Source organism: Leucoraja erinacea, chromosome 24 (assembly GCF_028641065.1).
Source record: "Leucoraja erinacea ecotype New England chromosome 24, Leri_hhj_1, whole genome shotgun sequence".
NCBI classification, from domain to species: domain Eukaryota; kingdom Metazoa; phylum Chordata; class Chondrichthyes; order Rajiformes; family Rajidae; genus Leucoraja; species Leucoraja erinaceus.
The window spans coordinates 25577617-25590231 of NC_073400.1; positions in this window are offsets into that span (position 1 = coordinate 25577617).

Below are 12615 nucleotides of genomic sequence, written 5' to 3' on the forward strand. Positions count from 1 at the left end.
TCTGTTGCTTGCAGTCAGCAGTTAGACAATACATGATGATCCATTTACAGTGTACAAGGGAATAAAGTTTAGTGCAAGGTAAAGCAAACAACGTCCAATCAAGGATAGTCAAATTCATTTTTGTATTCAGTTCAGTACAAGTATCACTATACATAAGCACTTAGATACATCTTAGAGAAGCATCTCAGATACAGTACATGTGTATAACAGCAGTACACTGAGACAGTATACAGAGTCACCTGTACGGCGCCACTTTCAAGTCCCAGTTGTTGTAAGTGCAGGTTCTTGGCCTGTCCATGAAGGTCTGTTGTCCTGGTGGGATTGCAGGGTCGGCCTGGCCAAGCATAGCCATTGGCGTCCTCCGCTGCTGCTTCACCGCTGCAGATCACATGTGGCCTACATGCTCGGCCTCTTGGAGCGGCACCCGGTCCAGCCGAGACCATAGCCCACCAGTTCCCAAAGTTTACTTCCCTTGGAGGTCGAAGATCAAGTGGGCAGGACCCACTGGCAAGATCTAGGGCCAAGATTCTTGACTTGCTTGACTTGACCCATCTCCGCACCCTGGTGCACATTGAGAAACATGGAGTGCATTGGGCAGAAGATTCTCTTCATCCAGTAACCCACTATTTTGGAGTTTCAAGTTCTTGCCTCCAAATGTCTGGGGTTATGGGGAGAAGCCAGGAGAATGGGGTTAAGAGGGAAAGATAGATCAGCCATGATTGAATGGCGGAGTAGACTTGAGTAGCCAAATGTCCTCATTCTGCTTCTATCACTTATTCATCGTCGTTGAAAACATTAGCGACGCAGCGGTGCTGGTTTCCAACGGGAACGGTGACGGACACACCTCACATCTCTGTCCTCCAGTTCCTGCGGACTTCTGCCGCTGGAAGTACAGGATTTTGGTGTGTGTGTGTGTGTGCTTTATCATCATTCCTTACAATGCTATGTACGGCAGTGATCGCAACTTCTACTGAAGTGTGGATGGTCGTTGGCTCGCTAGAAGCTCATCCGCCCTTTGACAGCTCTTGTTTTTGGTCCTGCTGGGGGTCTACAGCCCCCTCCTCACCTGGCAAACCAGGTGGGGGAGACGGTTTAGTCGCCGACTATCCGACCATGGAGCAGGTGGGATTACACGGTAAACCCGTGCTATCACCTATGAACTTGGTGTTTAAGAGGGAACTGCAGATGCTGGAGAATCGAAGGTTACACAAAAAAGCTGGAGAAACTCAGCGGGTGCAGCAGCATCTATGGAGCGAAGGCCGTCTGAAGAAGGGTTTCGGCCCGAAACGTTGCCTATTTCCTTCGCTCCATAGATGCTGCTGCACCCGCTGAGTTTCTCCAGCTTTTTTGTGTAACCTATGAACTTGGGCTTGATTCACTCATGAATCATCGTTTTGATATGTTAATTAAAGACACAGGATCCGGACAATGGCTGCTGTCTGTATGGAGTTTGCACGTTCTCCCTGTGTCCACACGTGTTTTCTCTCTGATTTCATCCCACATCCCAGGTTAATTGTCTTCTCCTAAACTGTTCACATTGTGTAGGATGGTGCTAGTGTACGGGGTGATCGCTGGTCGGCGTGGACTCGATGGGCTGAAGGGCACTGCTTCCATGCTGCATCTCTGAAGTTTGAAGTCTAAAGGTCTAAAGGATGTCACAAAGCCTCTGATATGACAGCAACCTGTAGACTTCCGAGATACAGGGTGGAAACAGGCCCTCCGGACCACCGAGTCCACACCAATCAGCGACCACCCTGTGCATCAGCACAATCCTACACACTATGGACAATTTGCAATTTTCTTTTCCGAAGCCAATTAACCTACAAACCCGCGTGTCTTTGGAGCGTGGGAGGATACCAGAGCACTCAGCGAGAACCTGTGCGGTCACAGGGAGAGCGTATGAACTCTGTACAGACAGCAGCCATAGTCAGGATCGAACCCGGGTCTCTGACGCTGTAAGACAGCAACTCTACCAGTGCGCCACTCTCATCATTGTGCCAATACCTGTTCAAATCAATGTCAGAAAGTCATAGAGTCATACAGCACGGAAACGGGCCCAACTCATCCACACTAACCAAGATGCCCCATCTGCACTGGTCCCATCTGGGCGCATTTGGCCCAAACCTTGCGATGAGTTGAGTTTGGTTTATTGTCATGTGTACCGAGGTACAGTGAAAAGCTTATGTTGCTTGCTAACCAGTCAGCGGAAACACAATACAAGATTACAATCCAAGGTACACAAGATTGTACGCTTCTACAACTCCAAGGTACCAAACAACTTTTTAAGTGTTTGGGGACCATTTATGAACCATCTCAAAGTCCAATAATTTCATCATTTCATATTATCTGCAGTGATGTAGTCCTGTGACCTTTACTTCTGCTTTTGCAATGCATGACTGTGTAGCACCATGTGGATTGTACCAATACTGTTATGTCTGGCGGCTTTGTTTTTATTTATTTTTTATTTATTAATTTACTTATTTTAAATTATAATTATTTGTTTTTCCTTCCTTTTTTTTTCCTGTTGTCTTTTTCAGTTTTTATTTATTTAATTTTTTTTGTTGTTGTTTGTTTTGTTCTGTTTTGTTATAAAAAATTGTATAAAATAATAAAAAATATTAAAACAAGGTACACAAGATTACAATCCAACCTTGCACAGTGTAGGGATACATGATAATGGGAATAATGTGAATAACGTTTAGTGCGAGATAAAGTCCAGTGAAGTCCGATCAAATTAGACCAAGGGTCTCCTGTGAGATAGATAGTTGTCATAGTCATAGATACAGCGTGGAAACAGGCCCTTCAGCCCAACGTGCCCACACCAGCCACCTTGTCCCAGCTATACTAGTCCCACCTGCCCGCGTTTGGCCCATATCCCTCCAAACCTGTCCTAGTTGTTGGTAGTATAGTTCGATGGTTCAGTAGGATGCTTCATTTAGGCATGAATTCATCCATTACCTGAAGGGATTGAATAATGGTGGAGGGGCCGAATGGCCAGTGCACATTTCCATGTTCCTCTGCTCCCTTGTACATTATCACCCGGAGTATTATCTACTCTACACATCACAGAAACATGTCTATCTAGGAGCCAAGAGGTGATCCAATCATTATTTAGCTTCAAACCATCCTTGAAATTTGCAAGGGGGCGGAACACTGCACATTTCATATCCCAGTGAATGGAACATTAATTTTTGACAACTGCTGTCATTGTAACGGAGCATATTTTAATAATGGATGAGCTCTGTTAGAAGGCCGACCATATTATAATCTCTTCACAAGCAGCTCTGCGTATAACTTAGACTGAACCACAGCTTTTGCAAGCACACACTTTCTGACTGGATCTTAGGCAACATTAAGGCTACTGCCAGTGGCTTCAGATTACATAAAGATCTGGACATCCCTGGTGTGTACTCAAGTAGCATTTGTGCCTAACAATCATCAGAAATAACAATCTCTGCAAATGACGGAGACTAAACACCTCTTTTTGACCTTGCCAAACGTACCACTGATATACCAAAGATAAACACACAAAAGCTGGAGTAACTCAGCAGGTCTGGCAGCATCTCTGGAGAAAAGGAATAGGTGACGTTTCGGGTCGAGACCCTTCCTCAGACTGAGAGCCATGACCCTTTGAGAGTGTTTCCCACACCCACCACTTCTGTATCACCTGTGTCACATGTGTAGGAAGGAACTGCAGATGCTGGTTTAAACCGGAGATGGACACAAATAGCTGGAGTAACTTAGCGGAAGAAGCAGCATCTCTGGAGAGAAGGAATGGGTGATGTTTTGAGTCGCGACCTTTCTTCAGACTGAGAGTCCGTGGAAAGGGAAACAAGAGATAATGAAGGTAATGTAGAGAGATCTAGAACACATGAATGAAAGATATGCAAAAAAGGAACAATAATATTGAATGAGTCCAGAACCTGGGGTCACAGTTTAACAATAAGGGTTAGGTCATTTAGGACTGAAATGAGGAAAAACATTTTCACACTGAGAGTTGTGAATCTGTGGAATTCTCTGCCACAGAAGGCAGTGGAGGCCAATTTACTGGATGTTTTCAAGAGAGAGTTTGATTTAGTTCTTAGGACTAATATAGAAACATAGAAAATAGGTGCAGGAGTAGGCCATTCGGCCCTTCGAGCCTGCACCGCCATTCAATATGATCATGGCTGATCATCCAACTCAGTATCCTGTACCTGCCTTCTCTCCATACCCCCTGATCCCTGAGGCCACAAGGTCCACATCTAACGGAGTCAAGTGATATGGGGAAAAAGCTGGAATGGGATGCTGATTTTGGATGAGCAGCCATGATCATATTGAATGGCGGTGCTGGCTTGAAGGGACAAATGGCCTACTCCTTCCTGCACCTATTTTCTATGTTTCTATGTTTCTAACCATGTTGTGATGCATCTCCATAAAATGCTTTCTACGGCGCAGACCTGCTGAGTTACTGTGGCACTTAGTGCTTATTTCTGTAAATCAGCATCCTTGTTACTCTCGTGAACCAACATTTGCTCTGTCTTCTTAAGTGGACATAAAATATATATATTACTGTACTATTTTTGAATAAAAGTTTAGAATTCTGGCCAGTATTCGGCCCGAGGTGGGAAAATAAGTTAAAAAATATTTGGGTGACACGGTGGCGCAGTGGGAGTGTTGCTGCCTTACAGCGCCGGAGACACGGATCCTGACCACGGCCACAGTCCTTGCGGAGTTTGTACGTTCTCCCTGTGACCTGCGTGGGTTTTCTCTGGGTGCTCCTGATGCCTCCCACACTCCGAAGACGTGCAGGTTTGCAGGTTAATTGGCTTCTGTAAATTTGTAAATTGTCCCTAGTGCTGAGGTTAATGTAATGTACGGGATGACCGCTGGTCGGCGCGGACTAGATGGGCCGAAGGGCCTGTTTCGCCACTGTACCTCTTAAAGTCTCAAGTACAATTAACCATATAACAATTACAGCACGGAAACAGGCCTACTCGGCCCTACAAGTCCGTGCCGAACAATTATTTTCCCCTAGTCCCATCTACCAGCACTCAGAACATAACCCTCCATTCTTTTCCCATCCATATGCCTATCCAATTTATTTTTAAATGATAAAATCGAACCTGCCTCCACCACTTCCACTGGAAGCTCATTCAACACAGTCTAATGGTCAAATGGTCTAATGTTGAGTATATTACTGTGTGGGTGAAATTGCGGTGTACAATTGTCACGAGCTTTCTCCGCAGTGTAACTGTAATTATTCATTGGGACACTTTGAGGTTATAAAAGCCTCTGTGCAAATATGTAATTTTGTATTTGTAATCCTAGTTTTGCATGGGTTAAGCTTTTTACTTGCGCAATAAGTTAAAACAATCTACCCTCTGGGCAAAGGCAGCATTAACCTATATTTTTTCCCATTACCATCTTCATACTATTGCTAAATTCTACCTGACAAGCCCTCAGCAGACTGTGTGTGCATGGATTAGAAGCAAGTTACGAGTTCCACTGAGAAAATGCATGAGTTTTGCTGCACTTTATGCCTGGGCTTTGAGTTTTATTCTGGCAGTATTTGAGGTGTTTTGTTCCTGTGAGCTCTTTGAGAGATTCCCTGAATTTTCAGGGGTTAATATTAATCTTAAGTGCTGCTCTCTCTAGTCAAAACTCTGCCTGCGTGTGTGTGTGTGTGTGTGTGTGTGTGTGTAGATACTTCCTACTCCCTATCCTTGCCCTTGATTCCCCAGGAATTAAAATAAAAATAAGCTTCTGCAAACAACCTACGAGGAAAAAAAGGCTTTGAAAAAATATGATGTGTAGGAATGGGAACTGCAGATGCTGGTTTAAACCGAAGATTGACATAAAAAGCTCGTTTCGAGAGGGGCAACACCACTCCAGGTCTGCCGACTATCGACAATACCGCCAGCGGGCTGGCTACCGAAGCTGAAGGGAGGAATGTGCACACATTCTCGCTGTCCGAGCACGACGTGAGGAGGGCTCTGACACGGGTGAACACGAGAAAAGCTGTAGGCCCCGATGGCATCTCGGGGCGAGTACTCAAGTCCTGTGCTACGCAGCTAGCTCCAGTGCTCACTACATTATTCAACCTCTCCCTGGACAAGTCCGTGGTCCCTGCCTGCTTCAAAAAATCCATCATTGTACCGGTACCAAAAAATGCCTCCCCAGCCTGTTTGAATGACTACCGTCCGGTGGCCCTTACCTCGGTAGTCATGAAATGCTTTCAGAGGCTGGTGAAGAAACACATCTGCGCCTTCCTCCCTCGGAACATGGACCCGTTGCAGTTTGCATACCGTCCGAACAGGTCCACGGACGATGCGGTCTCCCAGGTCTTGCACACCGCTCTCTCCCATCTGGACAGCCAGAAGGGGGGCTACATGAGGATGCTGTTCATAGACTACAGTTCAGCCTTCAACACGATAGTCCCCACCAGACTGGCCGGGAAGCTAATGGAATTGGGGCTCAACACCTCCCTGTGTGCCTGGGTCCTGGACTTTCTCACCGCCAGGCCCCAAGTAGTCAAGATGGGAGGGAATACATCGAAGTCCCTCACCCTGAGCACAGGATCGCCCCAGGGTTGCGTCCTCAGCCCCCTATTGTACTCCCTGTACACACATGACTGTGTGGCTAGGTTCAGCTCCAACTCAATAATTAAGTTTGCTGATGACACTGTGGTGGTGGGCCTGATCTCAGACAATGACGAGAAGGCCTACCGGGAGGAGGTGGCTGGTCTAGCACTCTGGTGCCAGGATAACAGCCTCCTCTTGAACATCAAAAAAATGAAGGAGCTGATCATGGACTTTAGGAGGGCACATCATCTGAGGACGTACACTCCATTGAGGATAAATGGGGATCCTGTGGATAGGGTGAACTGTTTTAAATATCTGGGAGTCCACATCTCCGAGGATATGACATGGGCATCACACGCCTCAGCACTCGTGAGTAAGGCAAGGCAGCGCCTTTACCACCTCAGGCAATTGAGGAAATTCAGAGTGTCTCCGAGGATCCTCCAGTGCTTCTACGCAGCGGCGGTGGAAAGCATCTTGTCCTGGAACATTACCATCTGGTTTGGGAATTGCTCTGCCAAGGACAAGAAGGCTCTGCAGAGAGTAGTGCGTTTGGCCGAACGCACTATGGGAACTTCACTTGCCCCCCTGCAGGAACTATACATCAGGAGGTGCAACTCCAGAGCCAACAATATCATGAGAGACCCCTTCCACCCCTGCAACGGACTATTCCAGCTGCTACAGTCAGGCAAATGCCTCCGTTGCCATGCGGTGAGAACGGAGAGGTTGAGAAGGAGTTTCTTCCCAGAGGCCATTCGGACTGTAATCGCCTATCTCACCAGGGACTAACCCTACTGAACGTTTTTCCTTCCATTATTTTGTGTGTTATGATTGTGTTTATAGTTGTTTGGTTGTTTGTCTTTTGCACAAAAGTCCGCGAGCATTGCCACTTTCATTTCACTGCACATCTCGTATGTGTATGTGACAAATAAACTTGACTTGACTTGACTTGACTTGACTTGAGTAACTCAGCAGGTCAGGCATCATCTCCGGAGAAAAGAAAGAGGTGACGTTTCGGGCTGAGAACCTTCTTCAGACTGGCTAGATAACTACAGAAGTTGTTCTTTCATACATCTTCTTATAAAAAGGACCATTGAATCTGCTTCCATCGCTCCCTCAGGCTACGCACTCGAAATATGATGTACTTTTTCCATAAACATGATTCACCACATTTCTCCTCTACTCTTTTGTCAATTATATTATAAGTGCATCCATTGATTGCAGAGCTACAAGTGAAAACCGTTTCGCTTTCAGTAATCTATTATAATCTTGATCAATTCTAATGTATCTTTTTCTTAAATCTGGACAGCCAGAAGGGGGGCTATATGAGGATGCTGTTCATAGACTACAGTTCAGCCTTCAACACGATAGTCCCCACCAGACTGGCTGGGAAGCTAATGGAATTGGGGCTCAACACCTCCCTTTTGCCATAGAGGGAGTGCACACGGTTCACCAGACTGATTCCTGGGATGTCAGGGCTGTCTTATGAAGAAAGACTGGATAGACTTGGTTTATACTCTCTAGAATTTAGAAGATTGAGAGGGGATCTTATAGAAACTTACAAAATTCTTAAGGGGTTGGACAGGCTAGATGCAGGAAGATTGTTCCCGATGTTAGGGAAGTCCAGGACAAGGGGTCACAGCTTAAGGATAAGGGGGAAATCCTTTAAAACCGAGAGATGAGAAGAACTTTGTTCACACAGAGAGTGGTGAATCTCTGGAACTCTCTGCCACAGAGGGTAGTTGAGGCCAGTTCATTGGCTATATTTAAGAGGGAGTTAGATGTGGCCCTTGTGGCCAAGGGGATCAGGGGGTATGGAGAGAAGGCAGGTACGGGATACTGAGTTGGATGATCAGCCATGATCATATTGAATGGCGGTGCAGGCTCGAAGGGCCGAATGGCCTACTCCGTCACCTAATTTCTATGTTTCTATGTTTAACCTTTTCTACTAATAGGACAACAATCCAGGTTTCTCTAACCTCTCTACATCCTTAGTTTAGTTTAGTTTGGAGACATAGCTTAGTAAACAGGCCCTTCGGCCCAATGAGTCCATGCTGGCCATCGTTCAACCAAGCACGCTAGTTAGACTGATTAATTAATTGAAAGGTACAGCATGGGAATGGGCCCTTCGGCCCATCAGGACTGCCGATCAGCTGTTCACACAAGTTCTATGTTATCCCACTTTCTCCTCCACTCCCTAGTCAAATCAAGTCAAGTCAAGTCAAGTCTATTCGTCACATACACATACGAGATGTGCAGTGAAATGAAAAGTGGCAATGCTCGCGGACTTTGTGCAAAAAGACAAACAAACAAACAACCAAAGCAAACTACCAACAGAATCACATATTCTTTTACATATTAAATATTGTGGGCGGAAGAAAAAGGGAAAAAAACAGCAATTTTAAAAAAAAAGCAGTAGAGTGCTACTGTAAAGTTAGACCCTGGTGAGATAGGACTTTACAGTCCTAAATGGCCTCTGGGAAGAAACTCCTTCTCAACCTCTCCGTTCTCAGAGCATGACAACGGAGGCCTGTGCCTGATCGTAGCAGCTGGAACAGTCCGTTGCAGGGGTGGAAGTCCTACAGACTAATGGCAATTTACTGAGGCTAATTCCCGCACGTCTTTGGGATTTGGGAGGAAACCGGAGCACCCAAAGGAGACCCACACAGTTATAGGGTGGACGTGAAGACTTCACACAGACAGCGCCCGAGGTCAGGATCGAACCAGGGTCCCTGGATCTCTACTAACTGTGCCACTGTGCCACCCTGTGCTCAAAGGTTCATTGGTACTTTATTGTCACATGTGCCTAGAAACAGTGGAATTACTTTCTGGATATAATTTAGTAAAAATCTCATGGTGCATAAGCACCATCGAACCTAAGTACAAGAGTGTAAGGATAATAGATTATCCTAGGCACAGTCGTGCAGCGGTAGAGTTGCTGCCCCAGAGACCCAGGTTCGATCCTGATTGTCAGTGAGGAGTTTGTACGTTCTCCCCGTGACCACGTGGGTTTTCCCCGGGTGCTGCAGTTTCCTCCCACGCTCCAACGACGTACAGGCTTGTAGGTTAATTGGCTTCTGCAAAATTATCCCGAGTGCGCAAGGTTAGTGCTAGTAATCGCTGGTCGACGCGGACTCGGTGGGTCGAAGGGCCTGTTTGCACGCAGTATCTCTAAAGTCTGAAGTAAAGTCTAAACATTTGAATAAATACTGGAGAAGGGAGGAGAGAGAGAGAGAGGGGAAGAGAGAGGGGGAGGGGGAGAGGGGGAAGGAGAGTTCAAGTTCAAGTGAGTTTATTGTCATGTGTCCCTGTATGTGACAATGAAATTCTTGCTTTGCTTCAGCACACAGAACATAGTAGGCATTTACTACAAAACAGATCAGTGTGTCCATATACCATAATATAAATATATGCACACTTGAATAAATAAACTGATAAAGTGCAAATAACAGATAATGGGTTATTAATAATCAGAGTTTTGTCCGAGCCAGGTTTAATAGCCTGATGGCTGTGGGGAAGTAGCTATTCCTGAACCTGGTCGTTTCAGTCTTCAGGCTCCTGTACCTTCTACCTGAAGGTAGCAGGGAGATGAGTGTGTGGCCAGGATGGTGTGGGTCTTTGATGATACTGCCAGCCTTTTTGAGGCAGCGACTGCGATAAATCCCCTCGATGGAAGGAATGTGAGAGCTGATGATGGACTGGGCAGTGTTTACTACTTTTTGTAGGGAGCGGGAGAGAGAGTTTTGTGAGGTCCCTGAGATTGTACTGGACCCCAGAAATATCTGCCATAGGGACTCGAATGCCACTTGGTGAGAGGAGTAAAGTTTGAAGGAGAAGTGCGCGGTCAATTTTATGCACAGAGATTGGTTAGTGCCTGGAATACACTGGCAAGGGTAATGTTGGTGGCAGATACGATAGTGACATTTCAGAAGCTTTTGCACCGGCCCATTGTTATGCGGGGAATAAGGGATATGGATCATGTGCAGGCAGAAGAGATTAGTTTAACTTGGCACCATGTTCGGCACAGACGCTGTCTGCTGAAGGGCCTATTCTTGTGCTGTACTGTTCTATGCTCGAGTCAGTGATTAGGTGACATGAACTTGAGATTTAAATCCCTAAAGATTTAGCAAAGCACAGCGCAATTCCTCATAAAGTCACAGACAGTGAGCCTGGAGTCTGAATTCATACGATTAAAATGCCATCGAACGCTATCAGTCATAAATTAGTGCAAAACTTGTGCCAGAGAAAGATTTAGTGATGAATTGAACATCGGATGGGACGGTTATTGAGAGTGTTGTTTGCATAACAACAGACAAGTTGCAAGGTTATGAATGAATTCTTTGTTCATAGATGAAGTTACATGAACCAGAAAATTGTACAATAAATCACACTAATCACATGCTAATGGATATTGTGGCATCGGTTCGGCACCCTATTATTTCACTCATCACCTCTCATTGACCTCTGACCTGCATTGGAATCGTTGTTCAGCACATGAGAGCACTTGACATGATGAATTGCCTGGAATTCCTCTCTTCTCTAAACAGAAACAGTGGCAAATGTTTTGGTATGTTTAACACCTCGGTTTTTCACATCATTATAAGGCACTGGCCACACCGCATTTGGAGTATTGTGAGCAGCTTTGGGCCCCATATTTTTGACTGCACGGTGGTGCAGCAGTGGAGATGCTGCCTCCCAGCGCCAGAGACACGGGTTCAATCCTGATTACAGGTGCTTGTCTGTACGAACTTTGCACGTTCTAAACCGTGAACTGCGTGGGTTTTCTCTGGTGCTCCGGTTTCCTTTCACATTCCAAAGATGTATAGGTTTGTAGGTTAATTGGCTTGCTATAATTGTAAATTGTCCCTCGTGTGTGTAGGATGGTGTTAGTGTATGGCGATCGCTGGTCGGCGTGGACTCAAGCCATCCACAGTATACAGATACAGAATAAAGGGTATAACATTTAGTGCAAGATAAAATCAGATTAAAGGTAGCTCAAAGATCTCCTGTGAAGTAGATGGGAGGTTATGGCCAGGACGGTCTTAACACATGGGCACGCTGGGCAGTTGCCCGGGGCCCCACACGCTAATCTATGTATTGTAGAATGTTATTGTAGAACATGAAAACGGTTAAGAACATCGCAAGTGCATAACGGCATAATTGATTCGGCACAAAGAAGCTGGAAGTGTCGGGGCTCCAGTGCACTGCTTTGCCCAGGGGCCTATAATGCTTTTAAGACAGCCTGGGTTTGGGCCACAATGTAGCTGGTGGGACAACTGTTCAATTGCCGGTTAACAGCTGGGAAGAAACTGCCCCTCAATCTGGAGGTGTGCGTTTTCAAACTTCTGTATCAGTTGCTTGATGGGAGTGGGGAGAAGAGGGAAAGAAAAGCAAAGAGCCAGTATTAAACTGGGAGTCTGAGGGCTTTAATTTAGAGCATAGGCAATGAGGTAGATTGTGTAGGAAGGTACTGCAGATGTTAGTTTAAACCGAAGATAGACACAAAATGCTGTAGTAACTCAGCGGGACAGGCTGCATCTCTGGAGAGAAGGAATTGGTGACGTTTCAGGTCGTGACCGATCTTCAGACTGAAGTATGGTCTCGACCTGAAATGTCACCCATTCCTTCTCTCCAGAGATGCTGCCTCACCTGCTGAGTTACTCCAACATTTTCTGTCTACTTTCGATTTAAACCAGCATCTGCAGTTCTTTCTTACACATATATAAATGTATTTATGTGTATATATATATATATATATATACACATATATATATATACATACCAGTATCTTTGATAATATACACACACACAGTTTCTTTCCAGCTGTTATCAGGGAACTGAACTATCCTATCGGAGCTTCAGAATGGTTCTGAGCTACTATCTATCTCAATGGAGACCCTCGGGCTATCTTTGATCGGACTGTGCTGGACTTTATTTTGCACTAAACGTTATTCATATTATTTCCTTTATCCTGGATCAGCACGCCGGTTCCCAGGGTGATTGACAGCTGGGGATCACATGGTCCGCAGCCCTGGAGGGGGGGGGGGGGAGCTGG